The 18,360-nt window shown below is 34.2% G+C and overlaps 1 protein-coding gene across 1 annotated transcript in view; it reads right to left on the bottom strand.

Moving 5' to 3' along the window:
• LOC142340969 (protein O-glucosyltransferase 3-like) overlaps positions 1-18,360 on the bottom strand; it is a 72,539-nt gene that overhangs the window by 16,286 nt on the left and 37,893 nt on the right. The gene's annotated exons all lie outside the window — the stretch shown is intronic.

Here is an 18,360-nt window from a genome sequence, read left to right on the forward strand (position 1 = left end):
AGATTAGATTCCGTTTGATTTTGGATGCTAACAAAGCGGCTCGGTAATGTGCGATCGCACATAAGGTTCCGATCCCGCTCATCCACAATTTTGGCATAATTGTCTACCAAATGAGGAACAGATAGAAAAACACAAAAAATTCAAGTATTTTTCGAAAAAAACTGGTGTATGACCGAAAAGATAGCCTCCAAAGCAAATAAATCAGTGGAGTAAAAAATGATGCCTTAGATTGATGAGATATGCAGATATTAAGAAAGCGAGCGAAGAGGAACGGCAAAATCAAACAGCAACAACAAACATTAATTACATCAAAAAATTTACATCCGTTTTAAAAAACAAAACTTAATAACAAAGTCAAAATAGCGTCAGATAAAACTAAAAATAAACAATCAACTGGTAACTCACCAGAAAAAAATGGTTATTTAGCAGTTCATAATAAAGCTTGGTAACAATTAGACAAAAAAGAACAGAAACTTTAAAGTTAGAAAATTAGCTGAAATTAAAAAAAAACAATTAATTTCAAAGTAATGAAAACCAGGAATCAACTAAAATATCCCATAGGTTTATAATTAGCAATGCTTCTAAAGAAGGGAATTAAGAACTCTTGGTATTCCGTTTTCTTATGCAGTTACAAAAAGAACAAACAGACAACAAACAAAAAATCAATGAAAACTTGCCAGAAAACGATTTGGAAGCCGTAGACTAATGCTTTGGCCCCCAAAATATGTTCGATTGCACCTTCTTCGAACATCGATAAGGTATTATGTGGCCACTCATTAATGAAAATAAGCAACAATTAGACAGAAAAGCAAAAAATGCAAAATTAATCAATACTTGTTTTTTTCGAAAAAAATTTATTTCCAAAGACATGGAAGCCATTAATTATATAAAAAAAATTGAATAGGTTCTTCCATTCTTCCAAAGGAAGCCCTGAAGACCTGCAATTATCCAGAAAATGACATACGTCTACAAAACGAACGTCAAATATGACAAAAATCAAAAATTAATTTACTTTTTTTGTGAAAAACCCGTGTCGAAGCCAGTAAATTCATAACGAATTCTTTAAAACCACTAGATTTGTCAACAACAATCCCTTTTGACACCTTCCTTTGACAAAAATAATGTCATCTTTAACCTTTAATTAACGAGACCAGGTAACAAACAGACAATAAAAGGAACAAAATTGCGAAGTTGAAATGTTTTTTTTTTCATTTTGGAAAACAATTGTCATGAAAACCATTATCTATCTTCTAATATTAGATTATCGGCTCATCTACTCTTCGCAGAAGAACCAATCATTACGGGTCATTGTACAGGAAATTAAATACGACTAAAAAGACAAAGTAAAAACGACAGTTAAAGACAAAATTAAAAAATTCAATTAAATTCTTCGAGAAAGGATTGTCGAAGCGGTGAAGAACCACAATCTATATATTTAAGGATTTAAATATTATCAATTTTGTTTTATTTTCAACGCGAAAAATATGATATATGAACTGACAAAAACGTGATAATTTGACAAAATTAGAAGACATGAAAAATGCGCAAATAACTAAAAATTTAAGAAAATTTGTGAAATCTCGTAGTATCAAAGCCAGAACACCATAACTTAAAGCGTAAAACCGCAATAAAGACTAAATTTGAGTTCGGAAAAAGAAGGAGCACTCTTTGATTGCTGACACTAAGCTACAAGTTGACCAAAGTAAGCGAAAATTGGAGGCAAATTTCAATAAGCCATTTTTTATTTAAAAATCAAATATTTTGAAAGTCAAAACGACAATAAGCTTTCAAGCAATCAACCAGATAGATAAATTGCGAGCTAATTAGGAGGCCAATAGGACCTATCACTAGTGAGCTCTGATTTGAATTGTTGTGTAATTTAATTAATATACAAAAGATCAAATTTTTTTTTTATAAAAAACCAAATGACAACAATCCGAATTATTTTTGGATTGTAACGGTCCAAGATCGGTACAGAACTAGTCCTGCTAATGCTGATTGTCCATTAGAAATATTTAATTTTTGGAATGTCTTTGATAGAGATATTTTGTTAGCCAACAAAAAATAAAAAAATAAATGCTGTCTTTTTGATAATCAACGAAAAGATATCAAAAAACGGCAATGTTTTATTTATAGAGCACTCTCAACGGATGTTGAAGTGGAATTAGCCACCTTTTCAGTCTACAACGATTGTGTTAGTGGTGTTTGGGTGTGCACTTCCTGCAAATTTAATCAGAGTGGACTTATTTCGTGCTGTTTTTGATGAAAAAGTCTGAATTTTGTGAAATATTTAGCCAAAATGTGACAAAAAAATTCAATGAAAATAGCCGACAATGTATTTTGTGTTTAAACTAAAAATCAACAACATTTTCATGAAAAATTTTATTGAATTTTATCAAAATCTGCGAAATTTTAGTCAAAACGTCCGAAAAAAGGTGAATGAAATCAACGGAATTCACTCTATTTTCTCGAAAGTTTAAACCTCGATATCTCCCTGTTAGAAACGAAAATCAGAAAAATCTTTTTTATTCCATATTCTACGCTGGGCAAGCTTTCTATTGATATCAGTCTCAACTCTCTGCGATGAATATATCGATCGGCCAAAATTGACTGAACAAAAAAAACCAGTTGAGTATATAGTTCCTCCCCCCCTCAAGAGGGGTCGGAACAATTAATACTTTTCACTAGCAGGTACTGAAGAGCTACGTGGAGTCTAAACAACGAGCAAACGTTGGAAAGTTTATTCTCAAACAACAGACGCGGACCGATAGTAAAATTTCAGCTTGCATCGGGAAAATAAAATCATTTACGGGCATTTTTATGATTATAGACTACTACCGCAAAAGTTCAGAATACACTATGGTACCAAAAAGCTACGTACACCTGAAGAATTTTTAAAAAGCATTAGAAACATGAAATAATACATTTTGAGTTGAAATTTTTCTCTAATAACGTGTCATTGCACCTATAGCTTTTTTAACATCTAGCAAACTATTTGTATAGTTTTAATACACGCTTCTCACGACATCTACGTCAATTTCGTTGCAAATTCATGACACTTTTTTCTAAGTTTTCCCAAAAAACTGTCTGTTGTCGTAATCGCTGCTTTAAAATCTCCCATCAATTTTCAATAGAACTGAGATCTGGACTGTATGCCGACCATTAAAGTACCTTCCATTCTTCGATTTATGCAGAGGATCATTACCTTCTTGAAAAAGGGTCGTAAAAAAGTATCTTTTTCGTAATCATTCAAAACTACTAAATAACGGACAACGTTTAGCATGTTTGGACAACTAACAAGCATTTTCCGTTAATCTGATTGTATTGCACCCCAAAACATAAAAATGTCCGAACTCAAATTTTGCGTTTTACCTTTTCTTGTACCTTTTCTTCGAAAAAATCGAACAAATCTGTCACTGAAGATCCGCACTCTAGTTTTATTAGTTGAAACAACATTCTGCCAGAACAGGAAAGTCTTCCTGAGCATATTGCAACAGCAGTTGGAACGAAAACACTTGCTTTCTTCTTCAAACTAACTTTTTTTGCAGCATTTCGCAGAAAAACACCAAATTTTTGAGAATTCAACTAACTCTAATTCGTCTAATTGCATCGTACCAAAAGAAAGCGTTAAGGGTCACTATAATACTCTCCCAGGAGATTTTGTGATCTTTTAAAACATCATTAACTAATTTTCAAAATTTTTTTAAAACTTTTGGGATCTTTTGCTCGATTTTTTGTCCTGGAAACTGTTAGTTTTCATGTACGGTTTGTATGCATACTGATTTCAAGTTGAGCTGTTTCTGTATTTTTGTCCGGGAACATCCGAAATCTCGCAGCGTAAAAACTTGGCAAACAGTGAAAGAACAAAGCGGTTTAACCATCTTTTCTTCCTTAGCGGAGAAAATGAGAATGAAATTTCTCTACTACATTTTACACCTTTTGTCACGCCTTAGCGCAAACTACGCGTATCATGCACTCACTAATCATGCTTCTAAAAGCAAAATTAGGATGTACGTTACTTTTTGGGACCAAACTGTATATAATATAGTCGGAAATGAGTCGGAGACAATTGACTCAAAAGCCCAACTAAAAACTGCAATAGTAGCCAATCTAATTTTCCGAGCTGTTTACCAAACAAATGAAATAAGAGCACAGAAGAGTTTTCTAAAAAGTTTTCATCACATGGAAAAAGATTTCTACTAATACTTTATTTAATAAAAACTACAAAGTTACACGCAAAATCACAAAAGCTGTTTCAAAAATTGCTATCTGAACTGATTTGGAGCCGTTCATTTAGAAATTTGTCCAAAAAGAAGCAAGATCTAGAAAATAAACCCTTTATCACCTGTGAGACACAATTAAGGATACTCATTCAGTCAAATAGATTCAATAGTATTTTCACAAATAAATAAGTCCAATTTAAAAATCAATGCCAAGCCATAAAATTGCAAAAGTCAAGTCTTCAAGATACTAAACTAATGAACCGATTAATTTATGTCAAGTATTGACTGTTATATGGTATACAATTATATATCGTATACAAATTATGTTCAGGAGTTATGTCTCAAAAGCCATAAATTACTAAAAAGACAAATTCAGGACATTAATGACTCTCTCGTTCACACACTTGTCAAATAGACCAAAAAGTAGCTCAATAATGTGAAGCCATAATGAAATTACAAACTTCTGCAGCACGTTGATCTTTGTTAGTTTTTTAGTAAAACCCCAAACATAAATTTGTAACTTCAAAATTCTTAAACTAAAAACAAAATCAAAAACTTGCGCATAGCCAATGAAAGAGAAAACCAAAATCAATTAAATTGAACAAAGTTTCGCGAAAGCCGCCACAACTTAATAAAAGATTTATTAATAAAGAAAACCAAGGCTGAAGTACAGCCTATCAACGTTGTTCAGATAATATTGACGAAACAACTATAGCCAGTCGGGAACAATCCAAGACGAAATCGATTAGGGAGAAACAAATGACGCTAATTGTCTCATTTCTTACCAAAAAAACTTCAAAGTTTAATTAATGGACACAGATGGAAACAAGCATCCCATTCAGTTAAACGAGCAACCTGACTCAAAGCGCAAAACAAACACTCAGGCTGTTCCTCAAAAACAAACGGATCCTAACTTTATGAAAACAACAGGATTTAACACAATTTCCGTTAATCCGAAAGTAGATTGATCTGCATGTTACACTAGACACAGAGATTTACTCTCAGATGTTGAGAAAAATGAGCAAGAAAAAATGTCAAAAATAATTTTCTCGTTTTAGATAAGTTTTCACCCAATTTTACAACCAGAATCGAAAAACAGAACATAGCTCAACTAATTTTGAAAGGTTGAAGAACAAAATTTTGAAGCTGCAGTAAAAATGGGAAACAATCACACAAGAGCGGATCAAAAGAATGAAAAGTTCACCGAAAGCAAAAAATACAGGACAACCACGAGCACGAAAAGCCATAGCAAAATCGAAAACAAAACTAAATCAAACACCGATTACATAAAACCAAAAACTTTTAGGAAGCATTCGCTTATACGTGATATCAAAATGACAGACAAAGTCAACAAACAATCTGAAGCTTTAATTTGAAAAAGGTTTGAAACCTATGGCTATTTTTATCTTATGATGAGGTAGGTTATAAGGCAAGTTGGCACAGAAATTAATTTGCCTACAAATTATTTTTGAAGAGTTATGCCTCAGTTGACCAAAATCAGCCATTTATAGGAAACTGTACCTCATTGATGACCCCCAAAATCACGTTAAAGAAGAATTTATGCCCGAAAGTTAATCGAAAACGCAAAAACACGCGCAAAAATATTGATTCGATCCTGACTTATCTTCCTTCACAAGGTAGACTGTAAAATTTCATGGATGTATTTTATATTTAAAAATGGATTTTAAAAGTTTCGATTTTTAGAGTTTGCACAATTCAAAAGATTACGACGTGTATGCGATTTTAGCCATTATATCATATTTCAATTGAAAATATATTGTACTTAAAGAAATAAACATAACCGACTAACATCAGGCCAATTGTTCGCAAACGACTCGCTAGCGCTTGGCTTAGATAGATAGTAGCAATCTGGGGTTCAAGGACGCTAGCAGCAGGCGGTGGAGGGCGTTGGGGTAGCGATGGAAGTGGGGTGGGAGTGGGGGCGGGTAGAGTTGGGTTGGGAGTGCTGGACTAGAGTTCGGTCCAAATAGACAAGTGGAGGACGGTGGACGGGAGAATCTTTGTGACTAAGGAAGTTCAAACCTTTAAGATCAAGAACAGCCCTTCACGCCGTGAATTTGTCTCGAAACACTGGGTGAATCGTATACTTATAGACTAGTGAGGCTCCAAGAGAGCTGCTCAACCACTTTAGGCCCTACTGTTCTTACCACCCCCGAGTACTTAGTACTGAACCTGCGTATTTCAAAATTAACTTGTGAAACAAGAACTGAAACAACTCATTGACATCAAAATTAGGTCCTTATTTCCAGAAAAAAACCAGAACAACTATTCAGACTGTTCAGAAAACTTTCATAGTAGATTACCAATCACCTCAACAAAAGATAGAAGCAAAGGTATGGTCCTCATTTTCGTGCAATTAAAACAAAGTTGGTGCCCCTCAGAGACAATGTACACTTTAACGATGAAACGTACATGGGAATCTCCTCAGAAATAGAGAATTCTGCTTTCTCGGCAGTAGCTTCCAGAATGCATAGGGTTAACAAAAACTTTCTACCAACTCATTCCTAGTTCAGCAATGAATTATTAGAAATGAACTGTTTGAACTGAAACTCTGTATTTATGAACTTAACTCAATCCATTTAAAGATTGTTATAATTTGCCAATAATCAGTCGTTATTATTTGAGCCGACCCGGGGCCCAATTCAACAACTAACTATTAGAAATGAACTGTGGTTGAACTGAAAATCTGAATTTAAAAACTTAACTCATTTCATTTGAATAATGACATTTTGGAGTCACTATTCGAGTCACTATTATTTGAGCCAACCAGTGGCCCAATTCAGCAATTAAGTATTAGATATCAACTGTGGTTGAACTGAAAAGCTGTATTTCATAACTTAGTTCAATCCATTTAAATGTCGGTTTAATTTGCCATTATTCGAGTCACAATTATTTGAGCCGATTAGGGGGCAAATTTTATCTGAAAATTTGAGCTTAAAATCTTGCGTTCTCATCTTTTTGCCATTATTAAACACTCATGTTGCTGCTGTTTCAAACTTGTCTATTTATCAGTATAGTCGCATTCTGCCATTATTTCCAAAGTAGCTCGCACTTCTGCTGAGTTTACGTCTATTCGATGTATATTTACTTCTTCTACATCGTCTTGTCCTTTAACAGGAGAGTGACGTAGTATGGTGAGAATATGCCTGTGATGTCATGTAGTATGGCGTGAAGTTGGTTGTGGTGTGGTGTAGTATGATGTGAATATGCCAGTGCTGTGATGTAGTATGGTGTGGAAATACCTGTGGTGTGAAGCACAATCAGCGCTTGAGTAAGTCAAAAACAGAATAGTTTTAGGCTGTCAAGAGTAATACAACAATTTTAATTAGGTTGATAATTGGATGAAAATAATTATGAACAGATCAAAATCAGGATAAAATCAGAAGTACATTACTTCACCAAGGACACTGATCAGTGTATATTTTGAACTCAATCTGTACACGTTTAAAAAGTCTATATACAGTTTCTGGATTTACAGAAACTGTAAATCCAGAATACTATAATGAATCTGGTTCAATACTATAATGCTCTGGGTGATCAGCCCGGGCCAGGCTTTACCTGTTTATCCCATTTTCAGGACGAAAAGTTAAAAGGCTCAGACAAAAATCGGTCTTGCAAAAATCCGCACTAGCAAGGATATACGCAACAATTTGCCACCGAATGCAATCTGCTTCCCTTGACGCGAAGTCCCCTTTATGAGGCAAAAGCCAATATATCCACACGTTGCTGTTTCACGCTATTATGAGGTTTAATATAGCAAAAAAGCACGTTCAAACGAAAGTTAAATGCAAACTAAGGGGAGTCGGGGACAGAATATATTACAGTATGGCAATTTTTTTAACCAATGAGCCCTCTTGATGTATACTTTTAATTAGCTGCTCAGCAGGACGTAAATATAGTATATTTTATGCTTGAACATATTACCATTTAAAATGCCACGTCAATGTCATATAGGACTATTTCGTAAAAGCTGCAAAAATGATTATTGGGCGGAAGGGTGATTGCGATGAGCACTGGACCAGCACTAACGCATGAAACATGCAAAATCAACTAATTTAGGGAAAATATCGATGCATATTTCTTTCAAAAAATGGATGAGCTTCCAGAATTCTGCTAAGTCAGGTGACCGGTAATTCGGGTTCTTGGACAAACCAAACAGACGACCTCCAGCTGAAGTTCTTTCCTGCAGACTACTATCATTTGTAAAAAAAATTAATTATATCTATCAAGCTTCAGTAGGCTGCTATTGAATATAGTTGAGGCAAAAGTAGGAAACATTAAGTTCCAAACTTTGAGCAAAATCGCTCTCAAACATCAAAAGAAACTTTCGGATTGAGCATAAACAACCTTCCTCTCAATTAATGAAGAAATTCGTTTTGATTACTTTCAAAGATTTGATTACTTTCAAAGATTGCAGTGTATTGCACTCAGTATTGAGATCCTTACATGAATGATCCGATCCAGCCAGTTGTACCTTTTGGAAACTCATCAATAGCCTCAGTGAAAAAAATTACACAAATTTTATTTTCAAATGATTTATACACAATTTAAAATTCAATCATTTAGAGTGAGCTATAATAAATAAACAAAAATTAATAACCAATTATTGCACACAAATTGCGACCAGCAAACTATAATAGTTCAGATTAAGCAGCAGTTTAACAAATCAATCAGTTGATAATCTTACACGAGACCTCCATTAGGGATTTTCTGTTTTCTTTTTAACCTACTGATTGAAATCTGAATGCAGAAACTACACGAGACCAGATCACATGGTTAAGAAAATGGGTAATCAGGCAAAAATCGACTTGTAAAATTATGGCGAAGATTCTGCGAAAACGGTTGTGATGCAAAAAAGACTGAAGGGAAAGAGGAGCCAATTCTTGAATATAGTGAAAGCGAGCAAATTATTCACCAATGAGAACTTATCTCAACTGTAGACTAAAGAGGAAATCTCGAATATTATGTAATATAACATTGAGTATAGTTTAGAAGGAGAGACAATTCTCCACTAAGTGTCAAAAGGGAGACCATTGTTGAGAAGATCAGAAAGATTACCTCCCTGGTTTACGACAAGAAAAAAGAAAATCATCAATCATAAAAAGCCATACAGGAATTTTATGAAAACTTTGTAGAATACAACAGTCTTAAAAAATTATAGTTTGCCTGATAAGCAACCGAAAAGGCGACCTGCAGTTTCAATCAACCTTTCCTGCTCACCAAGCAAGATATTGAAGTGTTCAAATCTACAGTAATTGAGTTTTCAAGAATACACAGCCTCATTATGAAAATAGTTCTCAGTGTTTTTTAGGGGCGGCACGGCACGTTTGGTACCGAAAACTGACAAAAAACACCTAAAATAAACCGCATTTTCATTTATTTTTCCATAAAACAGTAAAATCTAGGATAACAGTGTCCAAGCCTAAACTTTACGAGGTCTCTAGAAAAAACCTACCAACGAACCGTTTCTCAACTCAGTTAAAAACAGTAAAAAAAATCCTTAAATGACATTTTCTTATCAAAATTTTAAAGAGAAAAGAGTAGACAGACCTGTTCGAATCTAAGTTAAGCAAAGGAAGCTCCCAGTGCATTTGAACTCTTCTGCAACAAATAACCAACTAACGTTGGACGAATGGCTCTCAAACGGCTGGCGAGCGGTGAAAGGATAGGCAGGAAAGAAGAGGGTGAAGTAGGAGGAGAGTCAAACTCCGAGAACCGCCCTTCACACCAACAATTTTTGTCTCTCAAAAAGTGTTTCAGCAAATTGCACACTTAGAGTCTAGTAAGCCGAAAGGCTCTAAGAGAACTTAATGCCATCCGGGAGTTACCTGTTTATCCCGGTTTTGAGGACAAAAAGTCAAAAGGGTCAAAAATCAATCACGAAAAAATTGCACAAAAAGACCACAGGACTAATAAAATTGCTACAAACTTCGTTCGAGAGCAACTAATAACCAGTTAGTATGACCACTCCTTTGGCGCCATCGTAAGCCCCTAAACTTTTTGCGGAAATTAAAATCCATTAAAAAGACAACAGGACTAATATAATTGATACGAAATTGATGTTCTTTCTCCAATTTCTTACCTAGGACATCTGAGAGCTTGCATGGACAGTCGTTTTCTCAGCCATCTATTATTGCGCTCCTATTTTTCATAACAATCTAAACTATTGCGCAATAATAGCCTGCTGAGAAGATAAGAGCGGCAATAAAACATGAATCTTCAATAGAGGCGCTCGACTGTTTTTGCAGAACGTTTCTACAAGTAAATCAGAGCGTTAAAGTGAACAGTCGGTTGACCTTAACAGGAAGAATGACCTCTTGAAACCTTTTAAACTGCGCAATCTGATTTCTCCCGAGATGGAGTTTAGACTTACCAATTGATCTTCTTTCAAAATTTACTTTACTGTAAGTTGTGTACAAAAGGAGCGATCTGGAATTAGTCTTTCTGCAGGAGCGCAAAATGTTGTTAGTAATAGTGAAGAAGAGGTACGAAATCTGTCCAATGCAGATAGAGACCTAAAACATCGAGTCGGTCAACGAGAAAGAATTATTGTTAGTCGGAGCAACAGCAGAACACGAATAATCCCTTACGTGCACCGAGAGATCCAACAGGAAGGATAGTTTATTGATCGTATGTCCCCCGGCTGATGGAGGAAAAAATGAATTCGTAAGATTTACTGAGATTGACGGGTTGGATAATCCAAATGTTATGAAACGAAAAAAAAATTGACTTCAATGACGACGTGTTGACAAGCGCAGAACGAAAAGAGAACAGATGATACTTATACATCAACATTAATTTTTTTGTTTCGTATTTATTTGTTAAACACATTTTTGAAACAAATATTAAACTTTGTTGATGTAGGCTGAAAATAAATTAAAAAATGTTTAATGTGAGCAAATGAAAGGAGCCAAAAAATTCTTCGTGCTTGCTTGCTCAAAAAACTTTTTTAAAGCGTTGTTTCAACAAAAAGCAGAAATTGGGAAAAACGTTTCACGTAAGACTATGATTTTTGCGGTCAATAAGTTCGAAACAAGAGCATTAAGATGAAAACAAGTTCTGTTATTTTTGCGGAACCCAATAACTAATACATAAGGAACACAGCAACCAAACTAAAACAAACGTTCCTTCAAAAAATAAATTACATTTTCACTTACGGGAGTGAGCCACTTCTTTTCTAGTAAGAGTTACTAGACATCATTTAAGTTAATTTTAGTCTTTTTGTTTCAAAAACTACTATTTACCAAGCACGGAAAATTCCCTTCTAATTTTTCTATAAATAGTTTTGAACTTATAAATGTTGAAGACTTTGTCAGTCAAAATTGAGTGCTCAGATGGCGTGGTTTCAACAAGAAGCATAAATCGGTAAAACTTTTCACGTAAGACTATGATTGTTGCGGTCAATAACTTCAAAACAAGAGCATTGAGATGAGGGACAGGTTCTGTTATTTTTGCGGAACCCAATAAATAATACACAAGGAACATAGCAAGCAAACTAAAATAAATGTTCATTCAATAAAAAAATTACATTTTCACTTACGGGAGTGACCCACTTCTTTTCCAGTCAGCGTTACTAGACATCATGTAAATTAACTTTAGTCTTTTGGTTTTAAAAACGACTATTAACCAAGCACGGAAAATTCCCTTCTAATTTTTTAAAAAATAGTTTTGGACTTGTAAATGTTGCAGATTTTTGTCAGTCAAAGTTGAGTGCTCAGATTGTGTAGTTGAACTATTTCTATCAAGGTCACCATAGAAAAAAAATGAATTTGGGCAAAACCAAGCACGCTATAATGCTACAGAACATACGTTCAATAAATCACTAAACAAAATTTTGATCAACTCTATTTGTAAATTGCGTCTCTGAAGAAAAACATTTAGCAATCTGCTTAAAAGAGACATGGCTTAAAGATAATATCCTATCAAGCATCTTCCATATAGATGAACTTGATGATCTAATTTCAAGCAAAAAGGAAAAGGCGGAGGTGCTGCAATTTTTATACGAAAAATGTATGAATTACGCGGATCTCTAAACCTACGATTGGTATTTGCTAGAGCATTGAGAAAATTGTTATCATTGAATTGTGCATACATATCGCCGAATTCCACTAAGGTTGCTCTTTTTGACGTTCTTGGTACTTACTTGGAACAACTTGATTATGGTCCAGAAAGTCTGCATGCACTGTGCGGCGACTTTAATGGGAACTTTCTCTCCAAAGAAAACCAACAAAATTGCTTAAGAGAACTGACCAATCTTTTGATTTAAAATTGGTAAAGGATAATCTCTTAACAGGGGAAACAAAGAATTCAATTTTTATGCTGACCTGTTCTTTACAAATGTCACATCAGATATAAACCAGATCAGAAGAAAAATAACAGATCACAACTCGCTTTTCCTGCAAATGAACAAAAAACCAGATTCAGAAACAAAGAAAATTATTCACACAAGAAATTGGTTGAAATTGGAAAACTTTTACTTCAGTAAAAATTTAGCTTCCTTCTATGGCAGCAATTAAAACAAAATGATCTGTCCGAAATGATGAAATTCTTGAAATCATATTGAAAAGTGTGCAGCAAACAAAAACAGAAACTTCTTCAAAATTTACAATGACATAACAGACAAAAAGTATGAAAACCGAGATAATAGCTCGGAAGTCGATCAATTAAAATAATTTTTTCATCAATCAGAAGAAAACTGAATGCACATTCAACTCAAATTTCTTTGCGAACATTTGATCGAACAGGACAGTCCATGTTTCTCAAAAATTACCAACAAGGATGAATTTGAAGTCAAAAATAAAGCTCCAAAAAAGTACAGCGAGCACTGTTATGACCTGAATTAATACAGCAACAGGAAAACTTCTAATGTGCTCAGTCCATTTCTGTCGAAAAGGTTCAAGGAATGCTTCCTACTAGGCGCGTTCCCTGATTGTCTTATAAATGCAAAGATTTTCCCACTTCAAAAATCTGGAGATAAAAGTATTCCACTAAGTTTTCGGCCTATTTTATCACTACAAGCGATAGAAAAATTTTTTGAAAAATTGCTTCAGAAAGGAATTATTTCAGTGTTAGTTAAATATAAACTACAAGACCTCAGTTTGGAGTCCGGACCAGAAGAAGTACTTTTGACAATGTTCTTTTTCTGATTGAACTCTTGCAACAAAAATTATAATTCCGTTATTTCTACTTGCACATTCCTGGACCTCAAAGAAGCATTCGATACAGTCGACCACTCAATTCTGTTCGGCAAAAGTCATAATAATGATGTGAGAGGTCACGTTTTTAATATACTTAAGTCATACCTAACTCACCGTTCTCAGTTTGTTCAAGTCACAAAACTAGTTTCGGCTACTGCTTTGGTTGATATTGGAGTTCCCAAGGGCTCAGTACTCAGTCCTCAGCTTTTTATAATATACTTGAATGATTTGAACATTATGCAAGATGTTTTCAATTTCACTACTCCTCAATCTAACACCATAACTTTTGCAGACGATACAGTGACTGAAACTTCAACTTGAGCTGAAGATATGATGAAACATCAAACTCAATTAGTAAAATGAAACCAATGGTTAATTAAAAAAACAAATTAGCAATCAATACTGAGAAAAAAAGACCATGTTTTTTTTCGGAAATCGCTAATAAGAAAATTTAGGCATCGATAAAAAAGTGAAAACGTTATTGAATACACTATCTTGGAATGTCTTTCAAAAATCATATTGAAGTTGTTAAGGAAAAACTTTAAAAAAATCCACTGGTTTTTCTATAGAATGAAAAAATTTTTCTTAGCTTAAATCGGATGGTTCAGTTTTTTAAAAGCTTAGCTCAACTGGTAGTGCGATATGGTGTACTGATGGGTGAAAACTTTGTCTGGGCATAGCCAGATATTTCATTGACATACTGAAAAAATCTAACAAGAATAATTTTCAATAGAAGAGAGTTCAACTCAGTAAGCGACCTAAGGAGAAAATATAAACAATTTTCAGCCAGAGAATTACACTTACACAAAGTATTGAAACTGTTGATATAAGTACCTAAGAGTCGAAAGAATTTGAACGATAAACAGGGTAAACAAAAAGAGAAAAACAACAATGCGTCTGGATTGCGTTGTTAACAAACCGATTGAGGTTGAGGGATCAAAAAGTGTGGAATTTGTTAGTTTTTCTTACTTAGTTTGTAAAAACGAATTTGAAAATTAAAAATAAGCAAGTCAAAAATTTTTGCCATATTTGTTTAGAAAACTGCAGTTGACAACCAGGACTTTTCAAGTTATTTCCTCTATGTACGATCTTTTAATCCCCGTACACAATTATTAAACCGTTTTCATGGTTCAAACCGATCATGGTTATTGTTTAATTATTAAAGTAATAATGTTTTGGCTTCATAATGAAACAGTTCCTAGATATTCTAAACGTTGTGAGGCGCCTGAAAACGGATCAGCTAATCATGTAATGGTGTGCTTTTTTTCTTCTGTTCAAATTCAATGTACCTATTTAAATAAACTTCTTTTAGGCCTATTACTGGCCTAAGAATTGTGAACTTATTTAATAGTTTCAGATTCGGCCTGCTTAATCTAATAACCTATCTGTGAGCTGCTAAAATAATTACCTGAGAGACAAAAGAGACGATATCAAAAACTCAAATGACCTCGCGCTGGTTTTTTGTAAAAACTTGTTCAGGAAATGGAAGAAAAAAATGCAATCATTGTCAAGCTAACTTCGCGAGTTCAATTCCTAGAAAAGAAAGTAAATGATATTGAAAGATATTCGTCGAAGGCAAGTATTGTTTTAAACAATTTAACGCTAGTGCAAGGAAAAGATTATTGGGAAGATGTGTTCCTTTTTCTGCAGGGAACTGAATATTAAAGTGCCAAGAGATAGTATCGTTATTGTCAACCACTAGGTCTAAAACGAAAAACAAGTCAGCCCCGGCATCCATTGTTAAGTTTGTTCGCTACGACATTAAGGACCCAGCGTTGGGACGAAAACAATGCGAGATCAGCACAATCCTATATCTGAAGCCTTAATCTCTTAATGAAAATTTGACAAAAAGAGATGCTGATGTAATGGATTATATGAAAGGACCTGGTCTGAAAACGTCAACGTTTCATTTCGCACCCCAAGTTTTTGTCAGACTTGGAAGTAAACCAAAATGCCACAAAGTAGTTGATAAGGAAGATTCAGATTCATTAATCGCACAATGATGTCTCGTAAGATCTTCAATCATAGACAAAGTCAATGATGTTAATTTTGCAGAGGGTAGTCAGCGTCAAAATGATGGCAATATTACAGCGAATAAGAGAAAAATAAGCAGTCCTAGCGCCAAAAGTCAAATTGTTAGCAATTAAAAAAGCTGAAAAATGACAAGGAGTTGCCTCACCTACACATTGAATCAATTGTTACCAACGTTCCTTCACCTTGTAACGTTGACATTGATTCAGAGAATGATTTTTTTGTCGAAGAGTGCTCTGATACTTAATGTCTGGCGGAGATCACATCCATATATTATCTTTTCAAGCAATTCATAGGGTCATTCCATTTTGGATACTGAGGCTGTCATTTGTGTTACCACTAATGTACGATCATTAAGAAAAAACTTTATAAATTTAGAAGCAAGCATTGAGCAATTCTCTAGTAAGCCGCATTTTATTGCAGTGAATGAGACGTGGTTAAACAAATCTGATAACTATTCAATTTTCACAATTAATGACATATTTTTCTCTCGAAGCCCTGTTTCAAGGGGCGGGGGCGTACGTATTTATGTGACAAACGACTTTAAAAGTAATAAGTTTTAGGGAGCAATTAGAAGCGGAAGTTCAAAGCACAAACTTTGCTACAGTAAACGGACAACAAATAACGTTTACAGATTTACAGATTTCTATCGATCATCATCCGAGTCTATTAGTAGTTTCCAATCTACGTTAGAAAATGTCCCAGAAGAACGAAAATCTTCAAAAAAAAAACATTTAATTGTGACAGACTTAAAAATCAATCTTTTGAAAAGTAATTGCGGTATCATATAATTGAGGGAGAATTTCATATTGATCTTCTGAAAAGTAACAAAGATTGTTATGAGCTATCTGAGCTCTTTTCGTTGTTTGGATTTTCTCTGCCAGCAGAGAAACTACAAATTCAGAAGAAACCTTGATCTTTTTCAAAATTCAGAATTTAGTTTGCGGTTTCATTTTCTTCAACAATAAGTTAAGCAAAAATGATTTTAATAGTCTTGATTCTGAAACCGCAATCAAGTTTTTAAGTGATACAACTACTGTTTTGATAGATTTAGTCCGCTACAAAAAAAACAGGCATAAAAAAAATGGCGTAACGAATCATATTATTTGTGCAGCAAGAAGGAAAAACGAATTGTATAAGCTATATGTGCGCAATCGGACAACCAACAATTTCGAACAATTTAGAATCTCAAGAAAATGCCACGCCCTAAAGCGTAACGCTTTTAGAATCTGTTAGAGGAAAAATTTTGATTAATCAGATTCAAAGCAATATCATTCTGTAGTTGTCAAACTCATTGGCTCCAAATGAAAACCATCCTTACCTGAAAGTTTTGACTGTAATACCGAAAATTGTATGAATCAGTATTTTGTACGCATAGGTGCAGATTTAAATCCAAAATGAGGGAAAGCCGAAAAAGTTTTTTATCAATAAAGAAGAAAATAGTTCTTCTTTTACAAAACACAGCAATCAGAAACTGAAGGCATGATTGGAAACTTGCTAAGTAAAAGTAGCGCTAGTCATGACGAGATAAATTCAGAAATGCTTAAAATAAGCTGTTCAACAATAAATGGTTCTCTCACTTTGATTCTCAATAACTGTGTCAAATGTGGCATTTATCCATCGCTATTAAAAATTGCAAAAGTAACTCCAATAATTAAACATGGTGATATAAATGAAATCGGTAATTCCAATATTCCTAATTCAAATATTCCTACTCCCGTTACTATCAAAAGTTTTTGAGCGTATTATATACGGGCGCATTATTAAACACGTCGAAAATTTTGAGTTGCTCAATGCTAATCGATTTAGTTTCAGATCTAAGCTCAGTACTATTAATACAGCTCGTAGGCTAACTGAATTGATGCGAAATATGAAAAACGATGCAAACTATGCAATCGTGGTTCTTCTAGATTTCCAGAAAACTTTTGATAGAGTTGGTCACGTTATATTACTCGATAAATTGGAAAACTACGGAATCTGTTATAACTTGCAGAACAGTTTCCTTGAAAAGCATACCAGCATATGAAAGTAGAAAAGTTGTTAGTATGAAAAAGCTAATCAAATGTGGAGTTCCTGAATGCTCAGTTATTGGACCTTTTCTCTTTCTGATATACATTAATGACCTACCGAGTGTTGTTTGCAATTGATCGGTGACTCTTTGCTGGTGACACCGCCATTGTAAAGAATCCACATACAAGCAATCACGAGTTTTGAGAAAGATCTTGATCGAGTTGATCAATGGATGTAATAAGGCATCAGTTAAAGCAATAAAATCTATGGTACTGAGATTTATGGTACTTCCTCAAATTTTGCTAAAGAAAAACTGAAAACTGTTGCGTCGTGAAAACAAATGGGAATCAGATTAGACAAAAAACAAGTTATCTTTCCGCAGTCATACTGATTACGTACGTAAAAATTAAAAAGTTTCTGCGGTATAGCCTAAAACCTAAGGGACGTGATGAACAACAACCTGCTTGTGAATTTCTACAAAACAAACTTCCAACCCATAAATGGGGCTTGCAATACGGCGTTCTGATTAATGGCTGCGTGAAGAAGAGCAATATCGCTCGTATTCATGAAGTCCAAAAACGGTTTTTCAGAATAATTTTCCGAAGACGTTATTGCTACAAAACATCAGAGAAGCTTAATCATTTGAAAATCCCGTCAATATATGTGTTACATATTTATGAATTGTTGAATATAATTGTTTATAAAGAGAAAGACTAGAGTGCCACAGAAGGGTATTACCAAACTATTTTTCATAATTGGAAACCTAGAGCTGATAAATGTTATATTCAAATAAAGCTTTAAAAAATTAGAAATGCCTCCAACATCAATCATCTTATTTAGAAATGCAGTCTTGGGCGGCTCCATGCTTGTGCGGGATG

The sequence above is a fragment of the Convolutriloba macropyga genome, chromosome 6 (assembly GCF_964194025.1).
Source record: "Convolutriloba macropyga chromosome 6, txConMacr16.3, whole genome shotgun sequence".
Classification (NCBI taxonomy): domain Eukaryota; kingdom Metazoa; phylum Xenacoelomorpha; order Acoela; family Convolutidae; genus Convolutriloba; species Convolutriloba macropyga.